Source organism: Arachis hypogaea, chromosome 11 (genome assembly GCF_003086295.3).
Source record: "Arachis hypogaea cultivar Tifrunner chromosome 11, arahy.Tifrunner.gnm2.J5K5, whole genome shotgun sequence".
Classification (NCBI taxonomy): Eukaryota; Viridiplantae; Streptophyta; class Magnoliopsida; order Fabales; family Fabaceae; genus Arachis; species Arachis hypogaea.
Genome location: NC_092046.1, coordinates 138,326,638 through 138,347,398, shown reverse-complemented (window position 1 = coordinate 138,347,398; position 20,761 = coordinate 138,326,638). Strand labels below are relative to the sequence as shown.

The 20,761-nt window shown below is 35.9% G+C and overlaps 1 long non-coding RNA gene and 1 pseudogene across 2 annotated transcripts; both read left to right on the top strand.

The window, feature by feature from the left end:
* Positions 1–20,761, top strand: part of LOC112721974 (phosphoribosylaminoimidazole-succinocarboxamide synthase, chloroplastic-like) — a 63,582-nt pseudogene that overhangs the window by 40,098 nt on the left and 2,723 nt on the right.
* LOC112722923 (uncharacterized) lies at positions 8,893–12,500 on the top strand. 2 transcript variants are annotated; one of them, XR_003162974.3, is made up of 6 exons: positions 8,893–9,233; positions 9,363–9,496; positions 10,601–10,699; positions 10,807–10,921; positions 11,961–12,190; positions 12,286–12,500. It is a non-coding gene; the product is annotated as an uncharacterized lncRNA (long non-coding RNA). The 2 variants fall into 2 exon arrangements; XR_003162973.3 differs by having other exon boundaries at positions 11,961–12,396.

Here is a 20,761-nt window from a genome sequence, read left to right as displayed (position 1 = left end):
TTTTATTCTACTAATAGTCTGCAAAACAACATAGAATTAATGAATGTAACTAATAACCCCGGCCCTACTAAGAACTCCCCAGTTCTTACCCCTTCTCTCTCCCTTCCCCCTTCAGATGGAAGCGTGAGTACCCTTCCGTAATTCACTGACGATCGTTCGCAAAGAGGATTCCACTCTAGGTAGTCTTCTGAGTCTAGGGTGAATCTCGTTCTCTATTTATATGTATATACTGTGAGACTAGCCAACGTCTGCACCCCGTTTGTACGTGAACCTTAACCTAAGTCCTCCGTACGATGTTGCTGTTATGTGGCCACTCGATGAAGTACTTGAGAGACGCTCTTTGATGACATATGATCGTGCAGAGGATTAGTAGACGACCTTCCACCTTTTGATGACGATCCACCTGACTTGAGTTTTGACGACCTAGAACGTACTTTCCCTCGCTTTAGTAGTTTAGAGGGACTAGGTGAGTATAGGGTCTAGGCTAGCCTAGGTGCCAGCTTAGGGACTTCTTGAACAGGTCAGGACCTGGGATATTGTATGTATATATATGTATATAGTTATTATTTAGCTATATCTAGGGGTGTTCTAACTAAAGATCTTTACTCTAATAAAGGCTGAATCACCGAATGTTGTCAACTGCTTGTGATGTATTTATGTGTGGTTGTTTATAACTGTATTATCTGTTATCATTTATGACTTGATTATTAATGATTCTGTTTATTAATCCAAACGTTTTTAGAAAAAAAAAGTACCTCGTAAAATAACTACGCTTTTAACAACGAATCAGGCTCACATAATAAATAATAGATAATAATTAGGAAGACAAGTTAGTAACGCTCAGTTTCTAGTATGATCATGACGTACCAGAAATTGGGTCGTTAGATTCTCTCTCTCTTTAGGATTAGGATTTAGAACTTCTCTCTTTAGGAGTAACTCTCGATCCCAGGTTTTAATATTCCTTTACTTTAAATTTCCCTTTTTCTTTTATTCATTACTTCAGTTGATTGTTTACTTTTATAATTTAATTTATGAATACTCCCATGTTACAGATTTCTATTTTGAATTTATGTTATTTGAGGTATATCAGTTTAATATTGCTTTCTTTTATTTATGTTATTGTCATTCCCAATCTGAAGATATTTTTATTCCGGTAGATTTATTTTTCTCCTTTTTGGTCTTGGTTAAGAATTCAGTAACTCAGGAGTTATCAACCTCAAACGTGCTTGACAATTGTTATCTTGGTTAATTTGAGTTTCAATAATTCCAATCTTTTCTTAGGAAACAAATAGGATTCGAAGATCAATTAATTAATCCCTTGACCTTCCTTCACTTTAGTAAAGGTTAACAAAGCGGAGTTAAGATTCAATTATCATCATCTTTGATAAGGATAGCTAGGATAGGACCTCTAATTTCTCATACCTTGCCAAAAGCCCATTTACAGTCATTTATTTAATTTACTTGCTATTTAAATTACTTGTTCTTCATTTACTTTATTTGTCATTTAAATCACTTGCTTCTCATCTTCTAAACCCCAATTTACAATCTCTATAGCCAATAATAAGAACATACTTCCCTGCAGTTCCTTGAGAAGACGACCCAAGGTTTGAATACTTCGGTTATCAATTTATTTAGGGGTTTGTTACTTGTGACAACCAAAACGTTTGTACGAAGGGATTTCTGTCGGTTTAGAGACTATATCTACAACGCGACTGTTTTTATGAACTTCTTTACTGGCAAAAACCCCAACGTCAGTCTAGCAATTAATTGGAGGCGTTTAATAAGTGATTCTGCTAACCCATTTTGTGTGTGAACATAAGCTACTGGATGTTCAACACTTATTTCATTAGCCATACAATAAGCATCAAAGGCTTGGGAAGTAAATTCACCAGCATTATCAAGACGAATTGCTTTGATTGGATTTTCTGGAAATTGTGCTTTTGATCGAATAATTTGAGCCAGTAATCTCGCAAACGCCAGGTTGCGAGAAGATAATAAGCACACATGTGACCATCTCGAAGATGCGTCTATCAGGACTATAAAATATCTGAAAGATCCACATGGTGGATGAATAGGTCCACATATATCACCTTGAATCCTTTCTAGGAATTTAGGGGACTCAAATCTAATCTTTACTGGTGATGGCCTTAAAATTAACTTTTCCTAAGAACATGCAGCACGACAAAATTCACTAGATTTAAGAATCTTCTGGTTCTTTAGTGAATGACCATGGGAGTTTTCAATAATTCTCTGCATCATAGTTGTTCCCGGATGACCCAATCGGTCATGCCAAGTTATAAATTCATTTGGGCTAGCAAACTTCTGGTTTACAGTGGCATGTGATTCAATTGCACTAATCTTGGTATAATATAACCCAGATAAAAGTGAGGGTAACTTTTCTAGTATAACTTTTTTATTTAAATCATGAGTTGTGATACATAAATACTCATGACTTCCCTCATTCATAGTCTCAATATGATATCCATTTCGGTGAATATCTTTGAAACTTAACAAGTTCCTCAGTGTAAGACCCGGTTAATTAACGACTAATTAACCCATAAATGAGAATTTAATCTAGAAAGCCAAAAACGTGATTTTTATGGCTAAATGTGATAGAGGAGATTGAGACGAGAATTTCGGTACCAATTTTATAGAAATCAGACCAAGATTGGATCGAACGAGCCAAACCGGACCAACCGGACCCAAAGTGGGCCCTTGACCCAACTAAACTAAACCAAAACCCTAGTTTTCAGCACTCTCTCTCCTCACTTATCACTCAAACATGCTGAAATGGAGTAAGGGAGGGGAAGAACACTCTCTCAAACTTCTATATCTCACTTGATCTTCAAACTACCATAACTTTTGATCTAGAGCTCCGATTGCCGCACCATTTACGGCCACACGTTCACCGCGGAGAGCTCTACAAAACCTATACAACCAATCTTGAGGTAAGCCATGTTTTGCTCTTTGAAATTCCAACCTTTACTTTCGAGTTTCATGAGCAAAAATGTTGAGATTTTGGGCTCTTTGATGTTATAGGACCTAACTCTCTTGAAGGAGAAGGTTAATCTTGTCTCCTTGGACCTTGGGTATGGTAAGATTCTCAACCCTAGTGTAATTTGTTGTTCTATGATGTTTGGGTATTGAGATGTTGTGTATGGGTATGATGATTGTGGCTTAGGTTGTGTATACGTGAAAATTAGAGCTTGATTGGTGATTTTGGAAAGCTTGGAAGAGGGTTTTGTGTGATAAAATCAGTTCTTGGAGGTGTTGAGACCTAGAGGACTTGTGGACAAGTAATTTGGAAGTGCTCCGGTTGAGTTTGGGAAATCGGCTAAGGTATGGTCTCGGTTTCTCGTATCTAATATGTAATGTGGTAGGAAATACTTAGGCTAGATGGCCCTAAGATAGGCATTGAATTGTTGATATTGTCGAATGGTTGAGATATATGATGTGGTCATATATGTGATGATGATTATTAATGCATTGATGGTATGATGTATGAGAAATATGCATGTTGTGATATATGCTTGATAATTGATTAAGGTTGAATTGTGAGTGGTACCATGTTGATGGTGAGTATGATGATGATTATGTATAATGATGGTTGATTGGAAATAGTATTATTGGAAATTGGGATGAAGAAGGATGTATGACATGATATTGTGTTTGTCCTTTAGCCACTTGATTGAGAAGTGTTAAAATGGTTGGATGGTGGTTTTGGGAATTTTGGTAAAGTGTCAATGTGTGAGTTGAGGATGGCTTGATATTGATTTTGGTACATTTTGATTGATTTCAAAAAGGGTTGAAATTGGCATGTTTTGGGTTGATTTTGAAAAGAGTTGAAAATGGTTTGTTTTGAAAATGGCACCTTGTGGTTTTTTATGAAAATATGGTTTTTGGGCATGTTTTGACAGGACATAACTTGGACTACATTTCCCCGTTTTGTACCAAACTTATTTAGAAATGAAATTGGATCCGGGATGTCCATGCCGTTCGAAGAACGGGCGAAAAGCGATTTAAAACGAGAAAGTTATGTCCATCGGAAGATTGGGGGTTGAATCTGTGAATTCTGCAGCTTTTAACTTAGAAAATTTTTAGCAGAATGACCCCCGCGCGTAGGCGCACTTGGCGCGTACGCGCCGTTCTTCGAGAAAGCACCATCTACGCGTGCGCGTGGTGTGCGCGAGCGCGCCGATGCGCTGCACCAAGTGCCCAGCCATTTTCCAGAGAGTTGTGCCAGAGTTGTGCCAGTTTTGTGCCTGGGGCGCAAGAGCACCCACGCGTACGCGTGGCTGACGCTTGCGCGCCGTTTGGCTATTTTTCAACCCGCGCGTCCGCGCGTCGATGAGGTTTGTGGCCATCCACGCGTGCGCGTGGAGTGCGCGTACGCGTGGCCCTATTTTCATCCCAAAGTTGATTTTTGAGTTTTAAATGCCAAATTTCATACTTCTAAGCCTCTGATCTCACCATTTATGTCTTAAATCATTATGATATGCCTAGCAATGAGACAAGAAGCTAGTGAATGTGGTAACTTGCGAGTGAAGCAAGAAAAAAATGAATGATCAATGAGGATCAAAGATGATTATGTGAGATGCAGAGGATGGCGGTGGAAGTGCTTGTTATGCCATGGGCCGAAGGGCCCTAATTGTTAATGAATTGGCTGGTTATGGATTTAACCGTGAGTCGGATGGCTGGATTATTGCCGTGTTACGGCGGAGCCATGATTATGGCTAAGTATAAATGCATATATGCTGTTGAATGAATTGTGAATGTTTGCACTTCCACTATCGGAGATGAGGGTTTCCCTGGGAGGAAGCAGTGGCTAGCCACCACGTGCTCCAGGTTGAGACTCGAAGCTCTTTTGACCCTATGTCGTCAGGGTAGCCGGGCACTGTGAAAGCCCCAGAGGAGCTCACCCCCATAAATATTCACCAATGAGGGTGATGGATATGGATCATGATTATGATCAAATTTATATTGAGTATAACTCGAGTTAGGGAGACACGATAGAGGGACAGTCCAATGGTTAGCTACCAAGACTTGTCGGGTTGGCTCTATAACCGACAGATGATATCATCAGCCACTAGGGACAGGCATTCATCATATGCATACTATATGAATTATTTGAGATTGCCTATTTGACTATATATTACTTGCTAACTGTCTAAATGCCTTATCTGTTCCTAATTGTAAATCTTTTGTCTGATATAACTATGTTTGCTATATATTACTCCTGCTGGTGGTTGAGAGGTCTGAAGGAATTGGAAAGGAAAGTATTAGTTAGACTGAAGGATCTTTAGTCAGTTGTCACTTACGGTTTAGCTTGCTTATAAGCTTTGATATTATTTGGAGGAAGTTCTAGGATTGCCTTCGGCTTTCCTCTATTATTATGTATTATATATGTGGAAGCTGTTACCATGCTGGGGACCTCTGGTTCTCACCCATGCGGATTTTATGGTTTTCAAATGCAGGACGCGAGGCTTCTCGTTGAGGCATGCTGGAGACTTCTGGATTAGCGAAGATCCTTTGTTCTTGGGACTCTGTCTTGGTTTATATGTTTTGCTTAGATACTTTTATCTCCATTACATAATACAAACTGTAATGACTCCTCTTATAGGAGATTTTGGAGAATAGGTTCTCTGTTTTTATGTCCCTTTGGGTTTCCTTTGGGGTTTTTCTTATTTTATTATATGTATATATTGCTATGCTCGGACCGGTTATCTTCGCAACTGAATTTTGAGTTTTGATATTCCCGTTTTTGACACCCTTTCGTATATATATATATCTCGCTTTGGTTATTCTTGTTCGCTACGTTATCGATCGGAGTGTTGCACTTTTCGAGTTACGATTTTTGTTTACCCCTTTTTCTTCAAAGGCTCCTAGTTATAAGCATCATTCATACTACTATTCGTACTAAATTTTTTTATTTTAGAGGTCGTAATACCTTGCCATCTCTGAATTATGACTTAAGCATAAGACTCCGTATGGTAGGGTGTTACACTCAGAGACTTGGTAGATAATAGTGCATTGTTTATTATAAATTTTGTTCCTCCAGGAAACAAAATTATAGCTCTTCCAGAGCCTTCTATCACATTGTCTGAGCCAATAATAGTATTAACACATTCTTCTTTTGGTACCAGATGGGTAAAATATATATCACTTTTGAGAATAGTGTGCGAACTTGCACTATCCGCAAGGCATACCACATCTTCATTATATATCCTTGCCATTTTCTTCAAAGACAAATAATCATAAAATGAGTAGTATGCACAGTTAAATTGAATACTTGATCGAAATTATTTTTTGTAAGAAATACAGTACATAAAAATAATGTCATATACTAAAACTTTGTTTTTTAAACATGACACATTTAATGATTTCAAAAATCATAAACATTAATATTTCATTATTTATATACATCACATTTGAAACTTAAATACACAGAAAATAAAACTTAACAATAAGTTCTTTACATTATTTATTTGCATGGATACTTAACAATCTCACATATTAAACTATTCCATCATTGATCAAATGACCAATATTTCCTTCAGGATCTTCAAAGAAATCAGATACATCATAATGAGTGGTGGAATTTTTAGCATCATTTGAAACAAAATTTGTTTCCTTTCCTTTGTCATCCTTTTTCAAAGATGCCTGGTAAAGATCGACTAGGTGCCTTGGGGTACGACAGGTATGTGACCAATGACCCTTTCCACCACAACGGAAACACTTATCATCTGTTGATTTATTTTGCCCAATATTTCTTTCTTTATCCCACTTCTGGTGAGATCCTCTCTTTTGAACATAATTCCTTTTCCTTCCATAATTTTTCTTGTTATTAAAAGATTGCCATTTACCTCTTCTGGGGTAATTTGCCGCATTTATTTCAGGAAATGGGGCGGCGCCAGCTGGGCGCGCTTCATGATTTTTCAAGAGCAACTCATTGTTGCGTTCAACAACAAGAAGGCAAGAAATTAACTTGGAATATTTTTTAAATCCTTTTTCTCGATACTGCTGCTGCAGGAGCACATTCGAGGCATGGAAGGTTGAGAAAGTTTTCTCCAACATATCATGATCAGTTATCTTTTCCCCACATAATTTCATTCGTGAGGTGATTCGAAACATTGCAAAATTATATTCATTTATGGATTTAAAATCCTGTAGACGCAAGTACGTCCATTCATATCGGGCTTGAGGAAGTATCACCGTTTTTTTATGATTATACCTTTCTTCAAGGTCTTTCCAAAGATCTGTAAGATCTTTTAATGTGAGATATTCATTTTTCAATCCTTCGTCAAGATGACGACGAAGAAAAATTATGGCCTTGGCTTTATTCTTCTGGAATGCATTATTTTCAGCCTTAATGGTATCTCCAAGATCCATTGAATCAAGATGGATTTCAGCATCTAATATCCATGATAAATAATGGTTTCCAGAAATATCAAGAGCATTGAATTCAAGATGAGAGAGCTTCGACATAATGAAAATTTGTTACCTGAGTCTTCCTAAATTTTGATCAGAGTCTCATGCTGATAACGTGTTGTAAAATAAATAAAAGATATACTACATATAAAATAGAGATGTGTAAATAGAAGACTCTAGTATTAATATAATTAGCTCAATAAAATTATTCTTTTATTTATATGCAGTAATAAAAGAAAGAGAGAGAAAACTATTAGTAGTGACTCAAGAGAGAAAATAGTGTTTTATTATTTCTGTGTATATTCCCTTTGCCTCAGTACATGTATTTATAGGCACATAAAGTTTACGTTTCAAACTTCTTCATTCTAAGAATTTATTTCCTTCAACATAGGAAAAATGTGTTTCTCAGTTCTCATGAATGGACATCCATCATTCTTATCTATCCATGTCACAACATAAGCTATTGTTTAAATTTAAACAATATTTTTTTCTATGTATCAATTATTTTCTAGATATCTATATGTATAAACATTTTATTAACATTATTTTTGAGAAAATTTCTTAGAAATATGAGGTTTATACATTTAGATATATTAAACTATTAACGTATTAAAATTTTAAAATAAAAATAAATTTCATTTTAGAACGTAGAATAATAATTTTTCATTTTTCCCTTTTGGGAAATATTGTCAAACACCCATCTACTAAAATTAATATTCATTTCAAGATGTCTCTTTTAAAAATAATTTTTTAGATTCAAATTTTGTAATTTTTATAATTAATTTTATTTACTAATATTAGAAATTCAAAATTTAAATTTAATTATAAAAGACTAATATATGAAAAAAATATTTAAATGAATTAAAGTAATTTTTTAATTTTCAAAACAAATAAAAACATCTTTAATTACATGAATCCATTTTTCTTTTGTTAGGACACAGATCATTCAAAATTTTGGTAATTTGTTAGACTATTTTTTTATTCCTCTATTTTACACTATATTTATTTTCACTCCTTTTTTCATACCATATTTAAATGTTACTATAAAAAATATTAATGAATATAATAAAATAATTATTCAATAATATTTTTTATAATACTTACTAATATGTTTTATTGTACTTATTAATAATTTTTATAGTATAAATAAAAATATGATATAAAATAAAAAAATAAAATATTGTGTATGTTAAAAGTATAATAAAAGTATTAACGAGTTCTATAAAAATTTATTAATAAGTATTTATAATTTAAATATAAATATTTTTTTATAGTTTTACAAGAATAATATATTAATTGCTTAATAATTTTATCAATATGCATTAAAAATTCTATTAATATAATGTCTTCTAAAATACTGTGCCAATATATATTATAATAATATTAATAAAAAGAAATTTTAAAATTCCAAACAACAGTGGAGTATTGTAACATCTACTCTAGAGGCAAAAACTTGACGCTTCGTAAATTTTTTTCCTCTTTTTACGTGAAAGCACACAACTCACACACTCGGTGAAATCTTTTTCCTTTCCCTCCAAAGCTCATCACTCACCTCCAAAGCCCGAAGAAAACACTTTCAAAGAGCTCACCATCGCGAAGATCGAAAACCCTCTCGCTATCGCCATTGACCGTCTTCGCCCCCCACTCACCACATCGCTGCACGCACTCACCACATCGCTGCACACACTCACCACTCGACCGTCGCTCCTTCTCGACCCTCCTGCACTGATTGTTGCTGCGCCGCCCTCACCATCGTCGATCTCTGCGCTTCTCATCGTCCTCTCTGTGCTCACGTCGTTGATTAGGTATGTATTAATTTCTATTTGGTTCTGAAATCTGACGGGGTTTAGGGTTCCGATTTTAGAAACCGGTTTCTGCTCGGTAATCACAAACACAACAACTATGCTCTTATTTGTTTCTTATATTTCAATTAGAATGTTGAAATTTGAGAGTAAACCAAGTTGATGCATGAGCCAGATACCCTTGGAGCTGAACCCCTCGAAGAAGAGTTAGGTGTGACACTTCCAAAGGATGCATTCGAACTGATTTTTGTTTTTATCCAAGAGTGGTAAGTGGTGTCTGCTCTCTGCTGCATTACTTTAGTTTTGTCTCCGTATTGAATCTGTTTTTATTTTTTTATTTTTTTAAGTTGATACGTTTATAAGCATGATTAGGATGATTAAGATAATGAAACTTTGCCTCCTTTTGTTTGCCTATTTTTGCCATTGTTTTTAGGTAAAACTGCAAGCATGATATAAAATTAAAATGAGGCGTCATTTGTGTTACTGTCGTGAAAGCATATCAGCTGAATATGAAAACAGGAAAAAAACCTAAGAATTCTCTTTATCTTCTAATTAAAGACTTAAATAAGCATCATCTCTAATGATATCTCTTAGGATCAATTAGTCGGAATAGTAAAAAGATTTCACTCCCTATCTAATATTTGAAGATGTTGGTAATAGGTTTTAGCTAAGATCACCATTACACACAGATAGATCATAGATGCTTTGAATTTTAGTGATAATAGCCAATTAAAATGTGTCAAAAAAATAACAGCAAATGGGAAAAAGGGAAAAACTTGGTCCTAGAATGTATAATACTGTTATTTGATGAAGCACAGTGGAAATAGGAGTTTTATTAACCAAGTTTTGAGTTACATATGGATAAAAATAGCTGTATAAATTCTTATGTAGCTTCTCATTCTTGTTGCAATTAAACGGCCATTCCTTAGAAAAAGAATTGTAATGTGTTATTATTTAATTACGCATCCAGTGAAAATAATAATTGTGCAGAAATTTCGTTAAAATTAAAGGGTTACTATAAAACTAATGAGAGTGAATGAATAAAGTAGGAAGAATTGGACGGAAATATTTATCTGTGCTGCTGCGGTCTCCAGCCTGTTATCCGCTCTCCTAAAATTATTTGATTCTGAGTACTCAGCCCCCTACTAATTAATAACATGGTAGGGTAGGGCTCCGCTGTAACTTTCCTCTTATTTCCCCCTGTATTGTCGTTTCTTTTAAATACTATATATAGTTAGTTAGTCCTTTATGGAAGACATGCATAACTTCCTCCAAAGCTTCCAGAAATTTGATTCCTTGCCTACTACTACTACTATAGTACTAATTGTCAAGCATTTTTTGTGTTTTTGTTAATTTCTTTTTCTCCAAAGCGAATTCAATGCAGCTGCCACTAAGCTGTAGAAGGTTTATAAGAGTTACCATACCAGAAGATACTGGGCAGATTGTGCTATGGTGGTGGAGGAACTATGGTTAGTTTTTCATGAAAACATGCCTTTTTTTTGTTGGTGCGCGCTAGGTGTTTGATTAAATTTCTATCTTATACATGTAAATAATTGAATGTTTTTGAATGATGAAGGTGGAAGGCATTGGATTTTGCTGCTCTTAAAAGTAGTTCAGTTTCATTCTTTGATGTGGAGAAACAAGAATCTGCTGTGTCAAGGTGGGCAAGGGCAAGAACAAGAGCAGCTAAGGTATGTTTTTTTTCAATTCATCATGATTAAATTCCAATATAAAAACCAGGCTGCAGCTAACCCAACCAACAACACTAACTTCATCTAGTTCTCTTCTTAATCTTAATTAATTTGATGTGATGTTTGAGAAGTGCATCGAGATTGCTCAGAAGTGTCTTGATGATGTACATGATGTTGTCCTTGATAGTTATTCAGATGATTTAGGTGTCAACATAACAAGAACTTGCTAGGTGTTAAAAATAAGGATTAAAGAGTGAGACAACACAAAAACATTTGTTCATATAGTATTTTTCTTAAGTTATATGACTAGCACTAAGATTTATTCATATATCTTATAACAATTTTATTTTAATAAATCCTCCACCCGAGGAGAAGGGTTTGGTGATGAATTTGAGCTCTGAAATAGAATGGTGGCTGAATATTGAAGAGGGTTTAGGGTTGGGTTTTTGAGTTCTTTACTTCTTTTCTAGTTTTCAGAGCGAGAAAGGGCCAAAGGGTATCATTCTGAATGTTTTTTTTAAATGAAAAAATAAAAATGACGGCGTTTGGGGGACTTTGGTTCTGAACCAGTAACACTCCAAAAATCGGACTGGTCTAACAATTGTTAATTATTGGTTCGACCGGTTTGTATACCATTTTTTACCAGACAGTTTTTATCCTTACCGGACCGGTAAAAAAATCAGTTAATCCGATCAAATCGTCCAGTCTGATTTTTTAGAACCATGCTATTTTTGTCTCCAACAAATTTTAGATTAGACATTTAAATCCCCAAATAAATTTAATTAGCTTATTAATCCCCAACAATTCATTTGGTAAGTCACATTGGTCTCTAACCCATTTTGCTCCGTCAACTCTTAACAGAACTATCTTATTTATCACGGTAAGTTATTGTGTCAGACGTTAAATATCACGCATACATAAAAGACAAATTAGTTTCTACGCCTATTTGTGCACAAATGACACTCTGTTTCCTTCAATATTGCTCCTATTCTCCATGATCCTAACCATTATTTTGAAACAAATTCTTTTCCCAATTTAGGTATGTGATTGGTGAACATTGCGACCCTTGAAAGCTCGTCAACTCCATGTCGCCTACGAGAAAAAAAGTGTTAGTGATGATTAAAGCATTAATTGTGTATCAAATGGAGGAAGAAATTGAAAGGCTAAAGAAGAAAACTTAAAACGTCATTGTGGAGCATATACCATTGTCATAGAGTCTAGCATACAAAGAACCCAAAAAGATCATTCTTTAGTTGTCCTTAATTCAAGGTAATAATGTTATTGATTGAATTGAACCTTTCGTTAGTTGAATTGAAGTGATATTCAAGTCTTGGAGAACCTGATATTGTTTTAATTACTTGCAGCCTTATTGGGAAAAAAATTGCACATTGTGACTTCTTCACTATCATCCTCCTTAAAACTTAAAAGTGGAGGCCTATATTTCATGAGAAATTGCAACATTAGAAAATTCCATATCTCCAGTTGTACTATTGTTTTCTTCTTCACTACTACTTAAGATCACATTATTTAAAATATAATGATCGAAAAATAAATAAAGCTCATCTCTATCCTTGTTCTCCTTCTTGTTGTCACACATTTTTTTAATCTCCTTGTCTCCATAGATAGTGTGAAATCCGGAATTCAAGGTAAATAGCTTTCGGGTTAAATCAGTATATTTGTTTGTATGCATGATAACTAATATCTTTAAAAAATTTCTTCAAATAAAAAAAATTCACCAAGTTAACATCTAGGAAAAAAAAAACTTAACACTGTCATTTATGTAATGTAGTATCTTTTTATTGTCATTCACAAAATTCTCTCCATATTAAAAAAGAGGAACCACGAGCTTAGTCATGAAAAATGGTAAATATCAATATCACAAGGTCAAACGCAGCTCATAAATAATAGTTTTTTCTTTTTTAATACTTTTAGATAGCGTTTGTTTCCTAAAACTGGGATTGAGATTGGGGACTGAGTATTGTGTTTGGTGACTAGAGATTAGAAATAAAATTTCAGTTCCGACACAAAATTTCAGTCCCTTTAATACCTCCAGAAAGTTGGGACATACGGGACTAAAATTTCCGGGGACGAAGATTGAAACTTTTATAACATTTCTTTTCAAAAATATTCTCATTTAACTTTTTAAATTACAAATCTACTATTCAGCCTTTATATTTATCTTAAACTAAACATGATATTGATAACACGTTTTGAGTAAACTCAGAGAAAAGTAAAGAACTGAATATCAATTGCACTAGATGCAGAGAATTAACGTGTTTACAAGGCCAAGTACTTCTGCATTATATGCAGAGCTGTGTACAATAATAATGTGTACTTGGCTTCGTTTGGTTAGTGGGTGGAGATAAATAAGACACAGACACAAATATACAAAATGACATAGACACAATGACACATGAAATTTGAGAACTTGTTTGGTACTCAAGGACATAACACTATATGTAATTTATGATTCTAACAAAATGACAATGTTATCCCTACCACAAACCATCAACACCACTTCTTTACCATTATTTCAATTCAAATTACTACCATTAAAATCACCATAACCACCTCTCTACCACCATTTCAAAACAAATTATAACTATTAATAATAACAAATACAGAATAAATAAAAAATTCAGATCCAATCTAATTTAATATATAAACACAATTTTAAATCAACATTTAAATAAAAAAATAATATATGAATTAAAAAAAACAGAGAACTAAATAGATCTGACAACGAGAAAGAGAGGCGGAGGAATTGTAGAAGAGAACCGGAGGCGAAATTGGAAGAGCAATATTCCCTGAGACTTCATGTGAAGAGAGAGAGTATAAGAAGAAAGAAAGATCCAGAGCAATGTGACATAAGTTAATGAAATATTCATCATTCATTATTCAGTAACAATGTGTGCCAAAGACATCGGTTTGGTTGATAAGTATACAAGTTAAATACATGGCGCAATTGGCAAAGACCAAACATGATTTCTATGAGTTAAATGTTCATCTGTCTTTTGGTTTTAAGCTTTATTTATATAATTTTTTTATTTAAAAAAACACTTCTTGGTAGAATTTTTGCTGCTTGTAAGTTTTAAATATATCCTCAGAAAGGGGTCTATAGAATACAGAATTGAAAAAGTCCCAACATTCCCAGTCTACTTCAAAGATGCCAGTGCAGATGCAACATTTCGTGATATTCGCTCATGTATTGGCTCCTGCAAAAGGAAATGGAGTTATATTCCTATGACTTTATCAGATAATAGATAGCCAAAATGAAATGTTGAAACATATGGATTACCTCAGACGACAGCACCTCAAACTTTGATTTGTTATAGTCTCATACAAGAAAATATATCTGTCCAACAGAATTAGTATAACGACAAGATTACACGTTGGTTTGGAGAAATAAAGCAGCAGGTAGATCTATTTGAATGAGGATTAGACATGACAGACGTGCCATGCAACCAAAACCATGGTTGAAGCATCTTTGTGTAAAAATTGAATGATTAATTCAAGCAATCCTGATTCTCAAAACCAGTAAACAAATAATTCTATGGGCAATTTATTTGTGTATTTATCACAAAGAAGCACATATCAAGTGGAAAAAAAAGGAGAAAATTTTAGAGAAATACCGCCAAGACAATCGCAAACAAGATCTTCAGGAGCTTCAGGAAGAACCTGAACAAGATTCATTAGTGTGATTTGAAACCTTATTAAAGCATGCAATCTAGTTAATTACAAGTATAAAATAACAATTGTTAGACCAGCCCGATTTTTAGAGTGTTACCAGTTCAAAACGAAAGGCCTCCAAATGCCGTCGTTTTTATTTTTTCATTAAAAAACAAAAACAGATTCAAAAATCAAAATTCCCTCTTCGATAGATACCCTTTGGCCCTTTCTCCCTCTGAAAACTTGGAAAGAAGTATAAAACTCAAAAACCCAGCCCTAAACCCTCTTCGATACCCAGCCACCACCCCACTTTCATCGCCGAACCCTTGCCGGCGGGTGGAACTGTCGTTGTCGCCATCACTTCTCATTCTTTCATCGCCGCCACTTCCCTTCCTCCCTCGCCGCCGGTAAGCATTGCTGCTTTAATATATTTTTGCTTGTTTTGTAATAATGCCGATTCTAAGTTGCTGAGATAATGATACTGAATTACTGATTTTGTTAATTTTTGCTTATTCTGAGTTGCTTATTTTCTGAAATAATATTGTTGCTGGATTTCTGATTTTCTGATTTCATGAGTTAATTTTATTGATGGTTAATTTATTTAATTTGTTGAATGCTGGTGCGATTCTGAATTCAATTTAATTTTCATTCTGAGTTTGGAATTAGATTCAATTTAGTTTTTGTTGCTTATGTGTGGAAAAAGTGAAGTTATTCTTTACAATAAATGGTACCTGAAGCCTGTAGTGTGTAAGAACCGCAATTAATCAACCGGTTAATTAAACAATTAATATTGCTTAAATTAGATTCCGAAAAGTTAGAGAGAGAATTTGAGGATTTAAAGGTGATTTTTGGACTTAGTGGATTTTTCTGAGTCAGAAAATGTGTCTTCTACGAAAAATCGTAAAAAATTGCGAACCAACAGTTGAACCGGTTGAACCGGTTCAACTTGCCCGGTATTGCATGAGAAAAAGTGAAAACCGTAAAAACCTTAGAAAAACATTAGAAATGGAAAACCAGGCATTAATTTTAAAGTTTGGTCCGAAGTTGGGCCAAACGGGCTAAAAACGCTAAGGGTTGGACCGGAACCAAGTTGGGCCCAAGCCCGACATATATAAGTCCTTTAAGTGAACCCTTTTCATCCATAAACCACTCACACAACATAAACACCAGCTGCATGAGAAGAGAGAAAAGAGAAGGGGGAAAAACTATTCACTTCTCACTTCAAGTCGCGATATCTCGAGCTACGGTGCTCCAATTCGCGTGCCGTCAGCGGCTACGCGAAGCTCTGCCGAGCCCGTCATTTCTATCTAGGCCATGTGTAAGTTTCTCGAGATTATCTGCCCAGTTTTCGTGCCCTTGTGAAATTCGAATTTTTTGGTTTGGTTTTGAGTGAAATCTTGTGTTTTGGATGTTTAGGTTTGCTCTAAGCCTTGCTTAGCATTGGGTTTTGACATCCAAATCTGTTGGAATAGGTAAGAGCATTAAACCCTTGTGAATTTATATTTAATTGGAACCCTAGGTTGATTGAGGTGATTTATATGTATATAGTTTGATTATTTGGCTTTGGGAGCTTTTGGAACTTAATTGTGCTTATTGGAGTGGAAGTGAAAGTTTGGATTTTGGTTAAAAGCTCTCTAGTGCTCAATTTTGAGTTTTGGACATATAGGGGATCGCCAAGGTATGATTTTGTTTCCTCTATGTAGTATATAATATTCATGGACACTTAGGCTAGTGACCCATAGGATAGGATGGATTTGAATGGTTGATGAGTTGTTGGATGCTATTGTATGATGATGTATGATAAAATGATGATTTTTGAGTTGATATTGATAATTGATAGTGGTATGATGAGGATGAATGATTTTGAAGTTGGGAGTGAATTATGTTGATAAATGTGATATTGATGTTAATTGATTGGGAATATATTAATGAGGTTTGATTATATGTGATATATCAATATGGAGATTGAGGACGAGGTAAAGTGAAGAAATATGTGGTAAGCTTGGTGTAATATGCCATAGGGTGTTGATTTTGATGAGAATTGGAGTTTGGAATGGTTTGGTTTGGTCTTGGTTGTGTTTTATAAAGGAATTGTGGAAATTATGATTTTGGGTAAAAGTTAGTTTTTGATGAACTTTGTTCGATCATAACTTTTGCCTCGGTTTTCAAAATTGATTGAAAATTATTTAGAATTAAAGATCTTTGAAAACCCTTTAAATCGATATAAAGTTTGTGAAAATTAGAATTTTGAAGAGAAGTTATGATCATTCAAAGTTGGTGTTAAAAATCTGAAATTCTGCAAAGTTGCATAATTTCATGATTTCTGATATGTGCGAGCGCACACTCTCGTGCGGACGCACACCCTGCGAAAAATTTTGATTGTGCGGACACCAGGTGCGAAAACCGAACCGGTCATAAACCGGTAGAGTAACCGTTCAGCGGTCCAGTGGTCTGACCGTGGTCCAACCGGGGTTCAACCGGTTTAGTTAAATATAAAATAAAATTATAAAAAATTAATATATAATTTTCAATATTTAAATTTGATAAATTTTAAACAGAAATCACACAGTATAAATTACATTTAACAAAATAAATCTTCAGCCATAAAAAATATTCTTTCAAATTTTTTAGACATTCTTATGAAGTACATTATCTCAAAAAAAAAAAAAAACTTCCTATAGTTATTGGCATCAATGTTTAGTCCATGCCAACATTGTTCCAAGCAGGTACTTCATGGCTGCAAAACCACCACAGCTCCAATCTCAGTTGACAACAAAACCTCCACAGCTATATTTCAATACAAAAGCATCTCAAACACTGATCCATTCTCTTCTTCAACTTCAACATGCAAATAATAACCTCAGATCCTCAGCAAACAATAGCATCAGCAACAAACTCATGAATAAATAACAAATAAATCAGAAACAACAAATAACAAATAAATCAGAAACAACTCAAAAAATCAAAATAAATGAAAATCATGAATCCATCAAACAAATAAATCAGAAAATCATGAATAGAAAATAAAAGATAACACATAAATCCATTCCAGCGAACAATAAACCAGCAAGCAGAGGAGGAAGGCGAAACTGCGAACAGAGGAGGCGAGGCTTACGACGACGAGGATGAAGGCGAGCAACGGTGACAACAGAGGAAGCGACATCGGCGAACACAGAGAAGGTGAGCTCGGCGATGACAAGGACGTGATGGGGATGGGAAACAGAATCAGGGAGTGTTAGAGACTCAGACTTGAGACCTGAGAGGGTTGAAGGCTTGAATCAGAGGAGAAGAAACCCGAAAACTGAGAACTGAGATCTGAGACCTGAGAGGGTTGAAGCAGAGACTAAGAAATGACACACGGCGACGGCGAGGAGCAGCGAAGCGGCGCGACCCACGGCGAGGAGCAGCGAAGCGGCGCGACTCACGACGACAAAGCGAGCTCGGACAGAGAGGGCGACAAGTAGAGAAGGGTCGGCAATGAGTTTAAGCTCTGAAATGGGATGGTGGGTGGTGGCTATTCTGGAATTCGAAGAGAGGAGAGGATTATGGGTGGGACTAGGGTTTTCTGGTGGTATGAGTGAGAGAGAGAGACAGAAAGGGTGGGGTGGGGATTGGGGCCTTTTTGGCCTTTCTTTCGTTGTTTTTTTTTCTCACCTTCAAAACGACGCTATTTAATAGTTTGGTTTCAAAAAAAACGCCAAAAAACGGACGGTTCTCCCGGTTCATCGGTTAACCACCGGTTCGACCAGTTTTTTCACCGGTTTTTTGTCAGGCGGTTTCTGACTTTACTCGACGGTTAGGTGACCGGTTCCAGTTTTTCCAGTTGAACCAGCCGGTCCGGTTCGGTTTCAAAACCATGGCGGACACACACACCTGTGCGCACGCACAGGCAGGGAAGTGCGTTCTGTTTGCAGCGCTAGCACAGCTTGTGCGCGCGCATATCTAAAGAATAATTTCAACTTGTGCGGACGCACACGTCGGAAAGGCCAACCTGTTGGGGGCCTGCACAGGTTGTACGAGTGAACAGACCTTTTATTTTGACACCTGTGCGTACGCACACCCTGTGCGTACGCATACTTTTAAAAATTTCTGGGCGTGCGCACGCACAGCCCCTGTGCGGCCGCACACGTCCTATTTCTCAAATTTTTCTTTTTTCAACTATTCTACCTTCCTAACAAGGTTGTAAGCCTCTATAACACCATTTTAGGACTTTTGGCCTAGTTTTGAGTAATAGAACATGGGATATAACTTAAGGATTCTAGTACATGATGTTATAATAAATTAGAAAATGGAGGCCTAGGTTTTTGGCGTGCTGAGAATGGTTTGACGTTAGGTGAAGGATGATTGATGTATGAGATGAGGAATGATAAACTTTTGATATTTGGAAACTGAGTTATGAATGGACAGTGGTTGAGATGAGTCGAGGACTCGGATTGAGATAATGGATCTCTGTATACTGAAATGTTTTTTTGAAAACCACTGAAATATTGTTTTTACTAAGATTATGAGATGCTATGCGCCCGCAGGGACGGTGGTTAATCCCGCCTGTTGAGGTAGCGGCGGCGGCGTAAGAACGGTGGTTAATCCCGCTTACGTTGAGATGTGAGGTCTGAGGTAAGAGTATCGCTCGCATCCCTTCGGATCAATAGAGCGTGCAGGCGCAAAACCCTGGACAATGATCCGAGCACTATATCTCGGGGTTCTCATTGATAATTCCGAAGGGCGACGTCTCCATGGAGATGTGTCGGGTTGGCAGTTGAACCGACAATGTGATATCACAGCCAGTAGGGCAGGCATTCATCATATGCATTTTCTATCTGTTTGTTTGCTTTGCCAACTTGTAATTGTATGCCTAATTGAATAATATGCCTATTTGCTTAGTTGATCTACTTACTTCGTATGCTTTTACTTGTAAATTACTTGCATTGTTATTAATTGTGCTTTCTACTGGGATTGAGGAGGTTCGGAAGGCGGTGGCGATGGGATCGCATGGAGGATAGGTTGGTGAAGGCTGTGGGATAGTGGTGTTTGGTTAGTGTAGAAATCCCCTAAGATGAATTACGCGGTTTATTAAGTTAATGTTGTTATATTATGTTTATTGTTTTAGAATGCTTAAGTTGAATCTTGTTTATATCCTACATCATAGGCACTGTTACCATACTGAGAACCTCCAGTCTCATACCATATCTTTGTTGTATTTTTCAGATGTAGTGCAACCCACCTCGGTGAGTTGCTTTAGATGGTGACAGAAGCGAGGATCTTGGATTCTTTGATCCTTTTGTTATCTTGTTTATAATCTCTCTTTGTATTTGTCTTTGCTAGAGGCTTATTTTAGGAGAGAAAAACTTGTATAAGCGTTTCACTGTATGTTGTATACCTGTATATGGCTAGTCGGCTTAAACTCCACGAGTCGAGGCTAGTTTCCTATGATATTATATACTTATATTTTGTTGTATCTTATCTGTTTCTTGTGCCTTAAGCTAGTAGTTTCGTTAGTGCATTTTGCGCTTTCAAATCCAAAATTTGAGCTATATCCTTCATCGGCTTCTAGATTATACTATTCTTTCTATATATATAATATGTATGAGCTTTGAACTATCGTAATCTTTGATTAACCTTTACTTTACGATGCGAGGTAGCTTAGGCTAATTAGGGTGTTACATTTAGTGGTATCAGAGTATTCGTCCTTGTGAGCCTGAGGGATGACTGATTGTGCTTCATGCATACTCTGCATGTCTTTTCTTTGATGCTATTATTATCTGTTTGATATCATAGCATGCTTGTTTATGAGTGCCTGTTTGGATAATTGAAGCACTAGGCTTTATATTGAGCTGATCACTTGATCGATTGTTTGGTAGACAGGACCTACATGGCTATTGGACGAGGTGAACACGTACACAGAAAGATAAATGAGCAACCGGCTAAAACCATGCCGAATTCATGGCCAATCAATCTGCAAATACCATGGAAGTATGCTGCTGCGATCTGCAAGCTGTTAGAGGTTGCAACCGCAATGCAATAAACGGAGAGGAAATGCCAATATATGCTGAAATGATGATAAACAGATTTCATGACCTGTGACTTCTTAAGGTTCATCCCACTTTCGATATAATCCTATAAGCGATCACTTTTCACTATGGAGCGTGCTTTACAGGCGCAGCATGTTTCCTC